The sequence below is a fragment of the Clarias gariepinus genome, chromosome 12 (genome assembly GCF_024256425.1).
Source record: "Clarias gariepinus isolate MV-2021 ecotype Netherlands chromosome 12, CGAR_prim_01v2, whole genome shotgun sequence".
Taxonomy (NCBI): Eukaryota; Metazoa; Chordata; class Actinopteri; order Siluriformes; family Clariidae; genus Clarias; species Clarias gariepinus.
Window position 1 is genome coordinate 15,866,539 of NC_071111.1, and position 18,619 is coordinate 15,885,157.

The 18,619-nt window shown below is 37.0% G+C and overlaps 1 protein-coding gene across 2 annotated transcripts in view; it reads left to right on the forward strand.

The window, feature by feature from the left end:
• The first annotated feature begins 4,464 nt into the window (after positions 1-4,464).
• Positions 4,465-18,619, forward strand: part of LOC128533964 (xylosyl- and glucuronyltransferase LARGE1-like) — a 53,876-nt gene continuing 39,721 nt past the window's right edge. The window contains exons 1-2 of one of the 2 annotated variants that reach the window (XM_053508199.1): positions 4,465-4,636; positions 5,114-5,776. The gene's annotated coding sequence lies outside the window, so the exon portion shown is untranslated. Of the gene's footprint in view, positions 4,637-4,678; positions 4,855-5,113; positions 5,777-18,619 lie in introns of those variants that run through there. The other variant, XM_053508198.1, reaches the window with a different exon arrangement.

Genomic DNA, 18,619 nt, shown 5'->3' on the forward strand with positions numbered 1-18,619 from the left:
TTCTTCTATATGCTATCTGGCTCATTTTTAGAGTCACTTACAGTAATAATAGGCAGTTGAGAGTTATGAATTCCACCATGCAGTCCAACAGGAAACAGGTAATTAACTTTTTCCCCCCAAGGCTACCTAGTGACAACAGAAAGCTGATATTGCACATGATGGCACAGCCACGGACTAACCATACCAAGTGTTGGCTTGTAAAGTATCCTGGCACTATTCTATTACAATGAACATCTTATAGATGGGATTTCCTGTCCCAGTTGAATCGCATCTCATGTCTTCTTAAGTCTGGTCTATTTCTTCAGACTGTATCAGCCTACGAAAGTCCACTGAGACTTTCCCCAGCTTGATCTATTGCTTTCCAATGTTTCTGACCTCTATTACTTATTTCTAATTATAGCCCATGTGTAAAGTCTTTGCTGCTGATAGTGGAAAGATTCTTCTAGGCAATGATACAACGACAACAAAGTATTCTTCAAGACCTTTTTTACTTGACGTTTTAGCTTTTCATCTGTGACCTTCAAATTATATAAAAATAAGACAGAGAATTAATTTAATAACATCATGCTGTCAAAACACTGTGCTGAAATCTGAAGGTGTGGATTCATTTTCTGTGACAGTGTGATCATTCAAATGACAGGTATACATTAATGTTCTTTAAATATTACTGTCTCTATAGTAACAGCTCATTTAAAGGGCGTACTTTACAAGGAATTTACATAGGAACTCTACACAATCTATGCATATAAAAATAAAATTATTTAACAACGCCTTTAGTTAAGAGATGTTTGTTTTGCATTTATGGATCATTTATGTATAAGTGCTTAATAGTTTTGTTACAACAGTTTTGTTTTGGATGAAATAGCCTGAGATGTGCTCTTATTGGAAAATGGTCTAGGATGTAATAGATTTTAGTAACCTACTGTGTGCTTAACAAAATGCAGAAATTGAACACACACAAATACCTTCAATCATCCAGTAGTAATGACAACTCAGGATAAGAACAAAGTTTTAAAATAAATAAAAAAGTTTTCATTTTAAATTCATTACCTAATTGCAAATGAGGCAGTACAGTATATGACTTTGGACCATGTTTAGATGTGTGTGTGCGTGCGTGCGTGCGTGTGTGTGTGTGTGTGTGTGCAGACACCATTAATTTGATTTCTGAGAACACTGCCTATAAGCACTGCCACCTGTAGGAGCAAAACCACCATCAGTGAAGAAAAACTGCAGCCAGGTTTACGTGATTGACTGGCTTTTCAAAACATATTCCTGGCAATACTTACAGTGGAAATATATACCAATATTATAAGTCATCAAGGATACATTGTTATACCTAAGATAGCATGTCAGTTCTTTATAGTGTTTACTAGTTCTAACTGTGATGTATAGGACACTTACCCTGCCATAGCTGACAAAACACATACTGATTAGTATGCCTAAGTGCAAAAGCCAGAGCACTTAGAAAACACAATGACTATGTATAGAGGCAGTAATTGCATGTCTTACAAGATAGAAGTAAAATACAATAAGAGGAGACAGAGTAGTCAGGACAAGCAAGAAGGACTATATCGTGTTTATGTCTACATTAATTTGGCTACATCCAAGTGATAATTTTATTGTTTGTTTTCCCCTTCTCAGAATAGACCCTAATGAATGATAACTATCTCTCACTTGTGCACAAAAGCAATTTGGTTCTTGATTTTAGATACTTTTCAGCGTCTGAATTAGTGTGTCAGCTCAAATCAAGTGAATGTTTACAAGTGTGAATTTCAGATTACATTTCATGTGTGGGATTGTGCAAATTGCCTCAAATTAAGTACCTGCTTAAATATTTTCCCCAAATGAAATTATCCATTTTTGCATTTGGTACTTGATTGTGGTATTATATTTCTGTAACAACAAAAGGGGTATAAAAAGCGCAGTACAATTACATCACTGGCCTAAAGGTTATGATAAACTTATATTGTATACAACGATCAGCCATAACATTACAATGCAAAACATTATGCTAAATATTGTGTATGGTCCCCCTGTGTCTCCTGGGCAGGTCTGCTCCCTCTCCATTGTGGTGTCTGGCACCAAGACATTGGCAATTGATTGTTTGGGTGCTGTGGGTTGCAGGACAAGGCCTCATTGGGTTGGACATTTTTGTTCTCTACATTGGATGCTTGATCAGATTTGGATGTGGGCAGTTTGGAGGCTGGGTTAGCAGCCTGGCCCTCTTTGCCTGCTGGGTTGGGCTGTGATGCACTGGATGTTTTGGTGCCTTTCTGCCATGGCCAACATTGACTTTTGCCTATGATTCTGTCAGCAGTTTGCTGGATGTAATTGGCAATATGTCATATGTCAATGTTATGTGGTGTTAATGTTATGGCTGATCAGTGTATATTTAATATTACCATAAATGGGATATTTATTGTTTTTACACACATCTTTATATAGGTAATAGTCAAAGGCAGTAATGAACCCTTTCACATACAATAGGTACTTCATCCAAATTAGTATACTGGTATTAATTACAGACAATGAAATGTAATCTGAAATTCAAACTTGTATACACGTCTTATTTCCACAGTTCCCTTTTAGGATATAATAAATTCATGTTTTCATGTTTCCAAAACAATGTACATGGCCATGTATTACTGTAGCAGTAAAGCAAAATTAAATTGCTCTGCATAATATAAATGTGAACACCAGTAACAACATAAAAAACACTAAGAAGCTGACAACAACAAAAACAATCTCCAAAAAGTACCATACTTTTCTCTGAAGAAACAAATTAATTTGGTGGCCAAAAGGTCTGTTGCTGGTAGCTCAGCTGATCATGCTCTGTGAAATGCTGACCTTCCCCGCAACCTTCTCACACCTTCATTAACCTCTATTATTCTTGGCTTGTGTGATGATTGCTGCCCTGTGGCTATGAGAACTTTGATCTGCAGCAAATTGAAAGTTACCATCTCCTTGTCTAAGATAAAATTTATTACTCAATAAAATGACCCAGGACTCTGCTCATATCCGAGAAAAGTTCTGTGGAGCATCGTAGTGCATTTAACAGCTTTCAGAATGTCTAAAATCTAGGTGCTTTACATGTGAATATGTTATAGAGCTGTTGATGATTATTCTGGTCTACATGTTAAACAACTTCCTACTGTAGATTGTATTCCTGAATAGCCGCTTTGGAAACAGCTCATTGCAGGGTACCATGCATATACATACATGATCACTTTTTTTTTTTTTTTTAACTATTTAGAGACCAATTTACCTACTGGCAAAAGGAACCTGACATATTTGGGAGACCACGCTGCAATAACCTGAGCTCAGAATCAAACTGGAGACCCTAAAGATGTAAAGCAACAACTCTCCATTTAAAACTACATTATATTCATGAAACTAATTGAACATTTTAAATGCTTAGGTTTTTTTTAAATTAAAAAATATACTTTTGTGATACAACACATTTCAACTTATAATAACTTGAAATAGAGATACAGTACAAACGAGCCCAGACTCATTATTCAGAGTTGATGGCATTAAAGATCTGATTAGTCGATTCAAACAGATGTTTTTATTGTCTTACTGTCAAAATTAAATTTTGTACATTAAAATATTTTGCATATGGCTTATTTATTTTATTATATTATTTGGTGTAAAATGTATATTTTAAAACAGGGAAATGCAATTTCTCATTTTAAAGCTTTAAATTCAAATCCAATTGGCACAAATTATTATTTAATTTAGACTATCATTTAGTTTTAAGTGGAGTGTTGCTGCTTAACATCTTTAGTCTTTAGTTCTACAAATTGATCCTGAGCTCAGGTTATTGCAGTGTGGTCTCCTTGTTGTGTCAGTTTCCTCTTGATTCCTCACGTCTCCCAAAAATGCCAAATGTTATTCTAAAGTGATTGTGTATGTACTGTATGTGCATGAACACTATCCAGGGTGTTTCCCCACCCCGTGCCCTAAGTCTCCTGGAATAGGCTCCAGGGCCCAAGTGACCCTGAAGACGGAATAAAGCGGTATAGACAAAGACTGAGTGAGTGCGTGTATGTGCATGACACCCTACAATAAAGTATTTCCAATTCAGGGGATATTCCCATCTCATGCCCAGTGTTCCTGAGATATGCTTTTGCTGAAGATAAATGAAGAAACTAGTGTTTTAAAGATCTTACTAAGCTACTTACTTCCTAAGATAATTCAACTTATGGAATACAAAATCTATTGGATTTAAGTCAGCTTCAACGTGATATGTTATTTTAGAAGAACAAAACAAGCTTAGATCATTTTATAATCAAATCCTTGTATGATAAATGTCATTCTGTAGGGCCCGTGTTGTGTGTGTGTGTGTGTACAGGCTTGGTCTGCAGTCCGATCCGGACGGCTGTACCGTGTTTTACGGAGCGCACATTGGCGCGGTGAGGATTGGATCCTCCGTGCTTTACATTACCGGGAGGATGCTGGGAGGATGAAGGCGCTGTTGTGTTCAGGCGAACAGCACATGCAGCCGGCGGTTTCTGCCGGTCAGACCCAGACTCGACTCTGATGATGATCTATGAATAAGGAAACGTTTTACCGAACAGACATGTCGCTCTCTGACTGATCTCCGGCGCTGTGGACGAATCGGGATTGGACCTCGGTGCTTATAATGAACACACACACACACACACACACACACACACACACACACACACGCTTTCTGTGTTGGGACTGTGAATGACAAGCGGAACGAGAGCGGAATTTCAATGATCGCATTTCTCGCGTTAATGCGGAATGTGTGCAACTTTGCCCGCGATGTGTGTTGATCTGCCTGCGTGTGTTTGAGAGAGAGAGAGACACTCAGCAGTATGAACAGCGGTATGATACGGCTCGGTTTTTATTTAACACCGTTGATTTCTTAAACAGCGTCCTGATGTTCTGATGTAGATTATAAGGAGAATCAATTTCAGGAACATATATATATATATTTTTGTTTTGTTTATTTTGGCTAATCGAGATCGTTTTTCCCGATAATCACGCCAGGAAACTCCGTTGGTGTGTAATACTGTACTAACCGTACGGAAGTTAGGAAAACTCTGTAATGTCTTTATTATTGTTGTTGTTTTTGACTCTCCAGGATGGCGGATGGAGCCGATGCCCCAAAAGACATGAGTGGTTTTGAACACGTCCTCTGAAATTACTCGGATGCGGCAACATTTACAAGCTGGAGATCGCTTTCGGATGGGAAGAAATGATGCGGTTGTTGTTTGAGATGTTTTTCAAGCTTCCAGGAGCGAGTCATAAAATCGGGCGCGATTAAATGTGGAGACCGAGACAATCCCGCGTGTCCAGTGTCGCGAAAGTGTGAACGCGGACACATTTATCACTCATTATTATTGACCAGAGGACTTGGTGACAAACATTTCACGACTCTGTCGCTTTTAAAAGTGCGCACACTGAACGATTTACGGAGGAAGACCGGGAACTCACCGATCACACGCGATCATCTCACTCTGAGTAACAGGCTGGAAAAGGTCACAAAGCTTCCCCCGCGATCCTGGACATTTATCAGCTACTTGTAAACCACGCTGCAGGATTTTGGTGTGTGTGTGTGCGTGTGTGTGTGTGTGTCAGTCCGATGAACAAGAGCTTCGCCGTCGAGCGCGCGCTGAGCCGGAGCGGAGCTGTCCACTACCGCGGGTTCTGACGCAGAGCTTCACCCGATACTGACAAAGCACACACACGAACACATACAGACACACACACACTACGGGTTGCCGAGACTGTGTGACTTCACAAGGTAAACAAAGACTTCTACATGTTTGCATCTATGAAGTAAAACTTAATGTAAAGTCTCTCTCTCTCTCTCACACACACACACACACACACACACACACCTACACACACGTACTGTATATGCAGAATTTTAGGGCATTTTAAACAGCACATTTTTTATGGGCTACACAACACATTTAAGTTACTTAAATGTAAAGTTACCTAATGTACAAGAATAAAAATGAGAGAAGATGCTAAATAGAAATAATAAAAACAATGATTGAAAGAAATGGACACAATAATGTGAAATACAATACAAAAGGATAGTAAATTCATGTAATTAAGAATAAACAATATTTAAGCTAGTTGGAGCAGCAAAGTTAAATATATGATTCAATATGTGAATCTCTTTGAGAGCTCTGGGTTCTTCTAACATTAGTGTAAAAGCTGCTTTTTCAGTCATTTCCGTACACAGTGTTTGGCTATTATTCCACATCACATTCTTTGTTCATATACAGTACACATACAGTACAACAGTGCATTTATTAGAAAAAAAATCATCCCTGTAATAGCCAATACATTCCACATAATAATCTAACTAAAAATAACTGATAGGTTTAAAAATCATTAAAATCTACATAGCATCTATACTGTTAGAATGGCAGTAGCTTTCTGAGTGGGGTAAATTTAAAAGTTTTGAAATTATTGATACTTGTCTTGCACTTTTTAAGAATAAAAATGATTAATTTCAAAGGAAAATCAAGGATGCATGATGTCTCATATTCAGATATCCTAAAAGCGTAGATATTTTTGCTCTTCTGTATATACACAGATTAGCTCATAATGTTAAAACATTACATCCAATATTGTGCTGTTGGGACAGGTCTGACCCATGGGGGCATGTCTCCACAAGACCTCTGGGGGTGTGCTGTGGTGTCTGGTGACATTAGCAGCAGATCCTTTGGGTGCTGTGGGTTGCCAGGTGGGGCCTTCATTTATTTGACCTGGATCCTCAGTCAGATTGAGATCTAGAAAATTAGAGGCCAGATCGATGACTATGAGGTCTGTGTTTGCTAAGCCCCATATGTGACAGGCTATGATGTGTTGGGTGTTCTGATACCTTGCTTTTATTTCGTATTATTGACTTTTTGTGCAATTTGTGCTGCATGAGCCTTTCTATGAGAATGGACGAGACGGGCTGGTCTTTGGTCCTCACAGACATACTGTAGATAAGCCTTGCCCATGATCCTTAGGGAAGCTGCAAATAAGCAAAACCAGCCCTAAGCAGAAAGTTCTATTTGTTTCCCAAATATAGCATGCTTAGTGTGTAATTTTGCATCTAAGTAAAGGTAAAGTTATTGTATTTGTGTGAATCCAAATTGAGGTTTTTTGTAAAATCTGTTTCAAGTTAACGCAACACAGGTATAGTGTTATTGCTGTTCCTTTTACCAATCCCCGTTTAGCAACAAGGCAGCTTAAAATGACCAGAATGGGGTTGGGGACTGTTCCTGGATAATTGCAGTGTTTAAGTAAACCCTTAAAATGAGTCAGTGCCAATGTTCATGGTCAAACTGAACATCATCCATATGTTTAAATGTCCTACTCTCTGCTCTTTTCTCGCTCTTTCTGAGAATAAAAATAGGGTAGCATCATACTCCCTAAAGACTCTATTTGTAGCTGAGGAATTTAATGAATGTTCTACTTCCCTGACCTCATTTCCTTCCTCCTGTTGTCATGAGCCCCCTGAGCTATTTTCCCATGACCTTTGATTGAATAATAGGCTTCTTTTTGGTCCTGAAGGTAAAGGTAAAGATTTGTGATGTTGTCACCTCACAGTTTAATGGCATCATGTTTAATTGTTTATTGTCTCACAGGTTTTACCCATGCCGCATAGGTTTACTGCAGGCTCTCAGGTTTCTTCCCACCTGAACAGAACTTGGATTGGCTACTCAAAATTTCCCCTACTTGTGAATATGTGTGTGTGTGTGTGTGTGTGTGTGTGTATGGTGGACTGTATCGGATTGACAGCTTATCAAGGGTATATTCCCACGTGTGCCTAGCATATTGGAATGAGCTTAATATCCACCATGACCGTGACAAGATGAAGCTGTTACTCAAAATGAATTAATTAATAATTACATAAATAATTAAGTAAAATTGTGGCAGAGACTTTTGGGGAAAAGGAAACAACTTCGATGTGAAATCCCAATGTTTTATGCTGCTGAGGTTTTATTGTAATTTATTCAAGTGAAGCAGGTGATAGTTGTTTTGTGTGGCTACGTGTTTTCATTCCTCTTACTCCTGATGTTATTTCGTGTGTGCTGCAGTTAAGATTTTGCCTTAGTGTTGCATTTACACAGTGCTGACTCCACTGCACAGGAATAGACTCTAACATTCTTACTCTCAGACACATGAGCAAGCATTCAAGCCCTTTTTGCACAGTTTATTTTCTTGAGTTGCACTGCATGATTGCTTGCTGTTTTACACTGTTATACGGGGACTGACTATCCAGATGTGTGTTTAGGTTAACATAAGCCTCATATCACAATGACTCTCACTTTGGTTAGCTCTCATTTCGTTGGGAACCTGTGTGCTGCAGGGAGTACAAAATATTTTGTCTTAGCAGTGTAGTAAATAAGAGCCAAAACTTAGATATTTTAACTTTAACCTATAAATGTGTGTTTTTTAAAAAAAACTTTATTTCTACACCCTATAAATAACACAGTTGCTTGTTTATTTTCAAATACCATACAGATGATCTAGAAAGTATGTGTACCCTGTGCAAATTACATGTTTGGGCTGTAAAGATTTAAAACTAAAATAAATCATGTCAGATCTGTTTTTACATTTAGATATAGATGTAAATATAGAAGCTAACCAAATTAAACAAGCAAATTTTAAGGGGAAAATTTACAATAATCTAAATGCATAAGTGAGCAGTGTGCACAGCTAATCCACTTTGTTAAAGCACCTTTGCAACTACTAACTGTAGGAGTCTACCATCTTACCACCTGTTGATTTGGCAATTTCTTTTCATCATTATTTCACTCGCAATATTGCTCCAGATCTTCCAAAATGTTATGATGTACTGAGTACAGCCCTCTTCATGTTATTCCCCAGGTTATTTCTTTTTTTAGAGAGATCAAAATGAGCTCTGCTTAGACCATTTCAATGTTGAGCATCTTTTCCTGATGCTGTTCCTTATTTGAGATGGATTTGAGCTTTGGGGTATTATTGTACTGCAAGGTAAAGGTTTCCTTTAACATGTCACACAAAGGTCTGCAGGTTTTTTTTTTTCTTTTTTTTTTTTTTACCAAAGAAGATTGGTATTTTGAGCTATCCATGATTCTGTCCATCTTGAATAGAACCCCAGCCCCAATTAAAGAGAAGCTGGCCTGAAGATAAGCTGTCATGGTTCTGCCATCACCAAGCATCACTATGGTGCTTTAGGCGGTAATACAATAATCCCATATCCTGGGATATTTAAAAATAGCAACATTATCCCTTTAATTACAGTCCTAAAACAAATCTGCTGTCCAGTGTGTGCTGTTTATATCAGAGTTTGCACAGTCACAGAAAAATCCTGGAAAAATCCTGGAATTAAGAAATCACCTTGAAAAGTTGAAAAGAAATTTTAAACATTTTAATCATAACAAATGCTCAAGCATATGTGTGTGTGTGTGTGTGTGTGTGTGTGTGTGTGTGTGAGGTTGTGTGTGTGTGTGTGTGTGTGTGTGTGTGTGTGTGAGGTTGTGTGTGTGTGAGAGGTTGTGTGTGTGTGTGTGTGTGTGTGTGTGTGCGTGTGTGTGTGTGCGTGTGTGTGTTTGTGTGTGTGTGTTTGTGTGTGTGTGTGTGTGTGTGTGTGTGTGTGTGTGTGTGTGTGTGTGAGGTGGTGTTAAGCTGTCCGATGGGTTGGTGAAAGATGTTCAGTTAGAGGTCTTTGTGCTGCGGATATGATGTAGTCTTGAGTGATTGTGCACTCAGTGAGTAAAAATTATAGCATGGATGCTAAAAGAAAAACAGTGTGCGACCCTCCACACACTGCATTTGAACAGTTGCCTTTCCTGAAATCATGTTCATTTGAAGCCACACACAAATAAGTAACAAAAAATCATTAGTAAAGAGTAATATTTAGTAGTATGAGTTTGAATGTGATAGATTTATGCTGAGAACAATCACATGCCCAATTACAAAATAAAAAGATGCACACACATATGTAACTTCATTTTTAAAGGTGGTGGAAGATCTGACATAATTTGTCCTTTTTGCATTTTTTTCTATTGCTCAAACCATCCTGTCCATGCACTATTGGGCATTTTTATTATTTTTTATTTTTTTTTACCTTGCTACAGTTCTTTCCTTTAAGTTGTCTCTGTCCCAGTTACTCAGTATGTTTACTAGTATTCAGTGCTGTGGAAATGACATTCAAGTCAGTGTAGAGCAGGAGATATAAGCAATAAAGGAAGCAATTGTAGCTAAATAAATTCAATGCAGGCACAGTAGGCTCACACATTTTAATCTAACTGTGACCCCACATGAGTCACTCGGAAAACTGGGAAGTCAAGTTACACACACTGCATGACTCAGTATCAGCAGAACACTTATTTCTTTGTGGGTGAAATCTTTTTTTTAATGCAATTTGCATCACACTACCCATTTCAGACAACATGTCCTTCAAGGCTATACTTGTACAGTAGTCTGCTTTAAAACATGAAAATTTATATTCTCATCTTAATAACATAGAGCTTACTTTCTGTAGCGGATTTGTGTAACCTTTTTCACAATAAATGTACCAAGGTCTAGGAATGAAGTTGAACAATCACACGTGTATATTTAAACAATATTAAGATAAGGAGCTGTTGGTGCAATGGGTAGCATTGTTACTATGAGCTCCAGGATCTTGGGTTTGATTTTAAACATGATGTACTGTGTGACATATAGCATCGTCTATCCTGTTACCATATGTGTATCTTCTGGGTTCTCCAGTATGAGCACACCTCCTACAATATGTACAGTGCTTATACTGTAGGTGATTGGCTTTGTAAATTGAATGCCCTGAAATGACCTGGCATTCCATAAAGTTCTGCCTTTCACCCAGTGCCTTTCACCCCTGACCGGAATGAAGTGGTTAGTGAGGGTCAATGATTGAATCAGTTATTCAATAAATGCAAATAAAATGGTTAGGGGGTTGTGGTTTGCTAGCTATCCATCCAGCCATTTATCAATATAGAGTTATTGTATGTATCTATTAATACATTTAAAAATTACATGCTGTAAAAAAAAAAGCCTGATTCATAAAGTACTGATCCATAGAGAAAGCAGCTCTCAAAAATGTATGATTGAAAATAATTGTGACTAAAGTAATTATCTTTATTTTTTTTTTAAATAGAACAATTTCCCAAGGCGAGCTGTAAAAGTTTGTTCAGATTTTTCCCCTAGATTTTTCCCCATTTTATAGTGCATGAATGTAGGAACAATTGTGTTTTCAGGTGTTGGGGATTTTTTTATTACCACTGTTTGGTGGCTCAGTATGTCTGGAGACTACTCACTCACATTATGACAAAAGGGTTAATACTATGTTAGGTGTGTGAAATTTTTGGGTTAAAAAAGACTGATGATATATTAACGCTATCAGCTGGAATAGAAGAAATGTTAGAGTCATTTTCACTCAGGAACACCTCCCCTGCAATGTCTTTGATTCTGAATGAATATCTGTTCACTGACTTGGCAATTCGTTAGAGCTTATGCAGAATAATCAATGCATAGGCTAACTCCTTAGAACTTGGTGTATGTTACAGTGCCTCAGTCAAATCCTGTCTGTTTTACTGTTTTTTAAATAAGCATTTAATTACCACTTTATATGATTCTTCCAGCTTGTATCAAATTGAGGTCATGTATGGCTTCTTCAATTCAATCCCTACTTTCTTTCTTACATTTCCAACTTTTTTTTCTACCATGAGTTACATACTGTACTGTACTCACCCTGGAGGTCACATGATTCACTGATGAGCAAATATTTTGTTGCTACAGGGACAACTTCACAAATACGTAGCATATAAATACCGTAAAGGATCAAAGATTCTTATAGAGCATGATCTAATTTATTCAGTTCAGCAAAAAGTGTGAACTTATATTTTAGCCTGCATGGTAAGTATACATTAGAAATATGAAGATGATGCACAATGAGATGGGTCAATCACTGGTTGTGGGCTGCTGTTGTGCAATGTTCTCTTTTTAATAAGGAGTCAAGTAGACCTATGTGTCATTTCCAAGAGAATGATTTGCATAAGTGGAATGGGCTTTAATGTGGCATTTGATGGCCTATAAATCATAATGGGCTCTGCCGTTTGCTGTGGCTCACTGCACTGTAATATGACTACAAATTGATTAGTTTGTTCCATCATCACACTTGGTTTCTTTTTATCACTGACGTACAGTTATGAGGACAAATATTTTGTAATCCCTATGCAGGAGCTCAGAGTGAACGTCTAATTTTCCTGCAGTGGAAATCAGTAAAATTGAAAGTACAGTACACTTCAAGCATCAAGGTGAATTATTAAATTTAATACCCGAGTGGGCATGCAGACCTAGCTTCAGGTCATCTATAGAAGGTCTTTAAAACTCTAGACTTTCCTAAAATAAATTTAGGCTATCTACTAAAGATACCACTAATTACTCTACGAAGACACCGTAAAGGTGACTTTAGCATGATGACTTTAGTATAGGGCTTACAATGAGTCCAGGACAGTTCTGGTGTGTTAACATTTTTAGGGATCCTGAAGACATCCCCATTCCCAAAGGCCTCTACTTTGTAGACATCCCACGTCCCTAGCTGTGCCTACTGGGGCAGTGCAAGATTTTAGCTCTTTATAAATCACATATGTTGAAATGAGATACTGTAGTTAGCTGTATCATACTACTTAATTAAAGTGTGCTAAATCGCAAAAAGGAACTCTGAATTCTTTTCTGGTACATGATAAGATCTTAAACCTGCAGTAAAATAACTGCTATCTAATAGGTAATGCCAGGCCAGACGTATAAGACAGGATGCAAGATTAGGATTCAATGGCACAGGCAACGTTGGGCAGTGGTGGGTGGGTGGCTGACTGTTTGGGCAGCTGAAAAATGTCACTACACTGAGTCTAACATAGGTTCTAGTACATACATTAGTGCTGAGGAAAATTAACATCTTAACACTTGCAATAAATGGGGATTGTAAAAAAAAACATTAACGCCATTAATGCAGCGTCAATTTTTTACTTCCCTGAGGCTTCCTTGTTGTGGTTGTAACAATGATCATCACTTTAATCTGTTCTTCTGTGGGCCAATCCTCATTCAGCAAGGCAGTGGCTCTGGAATCTGCTTAGCGTTTCCCGCCAAATCCATGCCTGGCATGTTCATTTAAGAGTTTTAAGGTTTTAACATTTTTAACCCTTTCTAGCATGCTGACTTTTTAGGGCACTGAAATTCAATTTGGATTTGCTCAAGTATGTGTCACAAGTTATAGTTCTCACAATGTCATATCTGTTACGCACCTGTAGAATGGAAAGAAAGGACATGCACTTCTACACTAGGTAGGACACAGGATATTTTATAGATTCTTTATGAGGCTTTTGTAACAACAGGCAACACTGTTGCTGAGCATTTTCTAATTGTTTGCATGTGCTTGCACTACAGTATATTTGGAAAAGAGCGAGAATGCATATTTCATAGTTTTCAGTTCTACCTGGAATAAGTGTACACTAAATAATTTAAAAGAGAACATGGAAAATGAAAGCCTAACGGCATAATGAAAAACAAATGATTTTTCACTATTAACAGACTTGTACTTATGTGTGAAAGGCAAAAACCTTGCATAAGCGTGGGTGTGATACAGTACAAGGTGATCAGAAACTGGTTTGATGTGCTGTTATGGTCGGCTTTATGGTAAGCTTGTATTGTCTTATGTTACAACTACACAGCCTGCAGTATTTGAACTGTATACCGACATCAGGTAAAAATGTTTTCCCCAGAGTGAATCTGAACCTCACCTACAGTATGATGCATAGCCTTCTACTATACCCTAAAAGTTGTCTCTAGATGTTTAAGGAGCTGTGTGAATCCTGCTTTTGGAACTGTTTGAATTTTTTAATTATGACTTAACCTTCAGCTTATTCACAGTAGTTAACAATATACAGTACAGTAGAAATGAAGTTTATTTTATATAGCATTTTTATAAATCAGTAGTCAGTAAACAAAGCGATATCAACCATACAAAAGCAGAAAATCTCAGATGTTAAACATATGCAGTAGGACACTGCAACATATAAAAATTAAGCAAAAAGCCATGCGGTAAGATCCACTCACGTTTTAAAAGCAGTAAGGCAAGGCCTTTTGAGTTGTAAATCATGGTACATTGTGCATGCTCAGTGTGGCACCTGTTTAAAAAAAGAAAGAAAATCCCCCTTTCCCACAATTTAAAAGAAAAAGAACATCACATGTATCAATTAGGGATGCAACAGAGAAGAATTTGCTTCATCATCTGGAGATTGCAAGTTTAAATCCAAGCTGAGCAAATTATGTGCTTTTTAATGTGGCATGTTCAGACTTACATGTTGATCACAGCAACTTTATCCACTCATGAACAGATGTGGGTAGAGTAGCAAAAAATATGATAAGGTAAGAATAGCTGTCCTTTAAAATAATATTACTCAAGTAATCTACTACTACTCAAGTAGAAGTAAAAAGTAATCATCCAAAATATTATTTAAGTAGGAGTAAAAAACTATTCCATGAAAAGATACTCAAGTACTGAGTAACTGTTTTAATCGTAAAAAAGTTAAGTATCTCAGTTAAGTATTCTCAGTTTTTTTTTTTTTTTAACTAGCTGGGTTTACTGCTGCCAAGAGCCTTTATTCAGTTATAGTTTGAATCAGATAAAAATATTAAAATATTTTCAGATTTATCTCTACTATATATAATATCACTGGAAGAAACCATTGCTAAAATAAACCATCAATACGATACAATCAGGACCTTTATGATAAGATCAAAATAATGACTGCCCTCCCAAACGGATATAAATATCACTACTTTAGCCTTTCTGAGATAGCAGACCAGCTGAGGATATATGATAAATAAAGGTTTCTCCATTTTAAACTCAAGTAAAGTTTTGATAAATTGCCCTTCAGAATTTTCTTCTTTGTGCTATGATTGTTTAAAGCAGATGCAGCGGAAATGCATGCTATTTAACAGATTATGTTTACAGCAGACTGCCTTATATAGAGTGACTTACATTTTAGCTCATTGTAGTGGTTGAGGAGTTGAGGGTTACAGTAAGGACCTCGATCAAGGGCGCAAGAGTGGCAGCTTGGTGGTGCTGGGGTTTAAACCCGGGATCTTCCAATCAGTCGTTCAGCGTGATAACCACTGAGCTACCCCGCCCCGTGACAGATTTCAGAGACTTTTCAATTAATTTTGATATTGGTAAAGCATTTTCATTTATTATTTGTTTTCATTTTGTGTCTTATGAGTAATAAAAGTTACAATTCTTGCAGTATTTAAATATATAGCCCAACTGTTCTATTTTTTTCTTTTAAAGACATAAGAATTGTATGTAGGAGAAGGAAGTAGATGCTAGAAAGGGTTGTAGAAAGAGGTATTATTTTGCTCCTTCTTGCTTAGGACATTTATAATGCAGCTTCCCTGGGGCTGTTTTAACTCTGGTTTAATTTGCTCCGTACCAGATTTAAATAAGTTGAAGCTCATTTTGTGGCATTTTTCATTTAGTTCAGATATTTCGCATCGCATCAATTTTCATGATCAAGATTTAGGAGTGTTTTACAAATGCTCAGGGATTTGTCATGAATTTGGTAGCATGGCATTTGATGGATACTTTATGAGAATAAAAAAGCTTTTTTTTGTCGGATACTGTAGTTAATTACCAAATAATAATGCGCCAATATTACTTATAATTCAGTTCAATAATTATGCTTATTTCAGTTATATTTAAAATGCCAATATCAAAATAAGTCTTCACACAATTATAGGGCTATAGTATGAAACCATTTTATTAGTTTGAGGAATTTAAAGGAATATAAAAGCACACAGAAAAAATTTCCCTTAAAGTCCAGCTGCACCTACTGTATATAAATACTGTACAGTGTTAATTTAACACTCTTGTTGTTTATTCAACACTCATGATTTTGCTGTGTATGCATGTTGATCTGCATAGGCAGGCAGAAGTGCTCCCGTTTTTCCATTAACACAAAAAGTCATGTACTGTGATATCGATCAATCTCTCTGACTGTACTATTGCTAATTGTGCAAATAGTACCGAAGGCATGGATTTGTCAGCGGAAACCTCCACAATAGATTCTAAATTAGAAATGGAAAGACTGATGTCGAAACTGAAGCTTAATTTTACTGTGGTGATGGACGCTTACTCCCTATAACATGCTTTCGGGACAGTGCTCTTGCTTCCTCTGTTTGCATATTAGCCTTATCTCTGACTGTCAAATCACTTTGCCTTCATTCCATTTAAACATTAAAAGCAACTGCATAATTAATTGGTTGCAATCTTGTTGTATAATTTAGTGGGCTATCATAATGACAGTCTCACTTTACAGTTGCATATATTACAGTATGATTATTATATGTTCCAAACAATAATTTTGTAATTCAATAATGTGATTATATCATCAAGCGGGACAAAAAAATATAGATCCATAGAAAACAAACAGCTAGAAACGCAAACACTTATTCCTAAAGATCTGGATGCATTAATTTTTTTTGTAGAGTAGACTTGGAAATATTTTATTATAGCTGTCATCTTGGAAAATGTATGCAATCCAAATAAGACTATAGACCAAAAAATAAAAACTCTTTTAAGGAAAGTGTTTTAATTCATGTTCTGTGGTCACTATTATTGTATTATAAAGGTATTATTTTGTATGAACTACTGTATGTTCATATGTTTATGTTCACACCCTGTTTTTGTTTCTTCATTAAATCTCATTGATTTTGAAGAATTAATACTACAGTATTATACCATTTAAGGTATTAATTAATAATTTATCATTATCTGCTAATGTTGCTCTTAGGTTTTTAAAAAATAAATTTTTAGCTTTAAGCACTCTTTTTAAATGTATATGAATTCCATTTCCTAAGGCAGAAATAACTAAGCATTGTTATCGTTCAGGGTATAATTGCATGCTCTTATTTTTGCCATGTTAGTCATCATTTTAACATGATAACATGATGATAACACTCATGGGATAGTATAACTATACACAATGGCTAATTACTTTATAAAGATGCTAATTTGTTTTCGTCATCTGAATATTTTCTACACTGATGCAGATCAGGTTTTAGTAAAAAAATATTTGAATATCCTACATGTTATTTTATTTTATGTGTTTTTTTGGTTGTATTAAGTCCCCAATCTCCTTTGTTCCAACAGGATGTTGGTTAAAACATCCAATAGGATGTTAATGAAAGTCTAAGTAAGATAATGGAAAGTGAACCAGATTACATCACTAATCAATATGTTTGTTATAGCTGAACCAGGTTTCTATTTTTTCCAGCGTAGCGTCAGAGTGTTCTTCTCAGCATAATTGGCTCCACATGATGGGGGCATGTTTGCAGAACTGGGGCCAGAAAGAGACATAGAGAAAGACAGCCAGGATAAGTTGGAGGGAGCGGAGTCTCTGGTTATATGTTGCTGGAAAAGATCTTGAGAGCAGGTTCTTCATCTCTGAGATTCTCTTTCTTTCTGCCTGACAGAACTGCACTCCGAAGGCAGGGAAAACCACACAGTCCTTCCTTCTGTCTGCTTTGAAGGAGATTAAAAGACTTCTCCCATTACCTCAGAAGGTGGAAGTGTTGTATTGGAGTACATGTGACAGCCTTAATATGCTGGTTAGGACACCTCAGCACAGCATGACCTACTTATACAATCAGTGCTGTTTCCATGTGGCCTTGTTTTAGAAGCCGATTAGGCAAAGGGGAGAACTGTTCAGGACTTACTAAGCTTATGAAGTTGTAAAAAGCATTAAATCTACCAGGTTGTTAATAGAAGTTTTCTGAGATCCTTGATTACATTTACATTTACGTTACAAGGTTTCATGAGAGTAGAAATGCTGGTCTTTTTTACAGAAAGGGAGGCCTACTGTAGGTTCTGATATACAAGTATTTTACAAAATAGTTGGCATACTATAATATCACACTATAACATGGTAATTCACTGCTTCTTTTAATTTATTAAAGAGTAAATACTTATTACCTAATGCAATGTCTAACACAGTAGGCAAAACCCTGCTTATCACCTGTTGCATGGAGATGAAAGAACAATGTGTGAGGTACTATAATTAAGCAAGTCACAGTCATCAGCCATCAAGACCACCACTCTGAAGTAGAAGATGTATGAAGTGCTTACTGACCAAGGCAAGCCAATGGAATCCTGCATCAAACACTTTCTTGAGATGGATTTAACCCAGTTACCAGAGATTCACAGATGCCTTCCCAGATCTGCCAGTTATGGATGAGCTAGACAAATTGTAAACATGGAAGACTCAGCAAAAGCATTGACTGAAACAGGTGCTTCAAGATGCTACATACTGTATGATTGGCTGCCTGCCCAATCTCCTGGGCATGCACTGCTCCTGTGGTGCAATATTTAAAGACTTCACAGTGAGGACTGGAGTGAAGACTTAGTGCCACCCATCACCATCATTCACCACACTCTTTAGGTAGTTGGCAATGATACCTACCTAGTGTTTATAAACACTGTCCTCAGTTTACTTCTCTAACTTGGGGAGACCTGGACAACCCATGGACAAGACCTGGACAACCCATGCTAGAAAATGTCAGAAATACCATGGCATGTGCA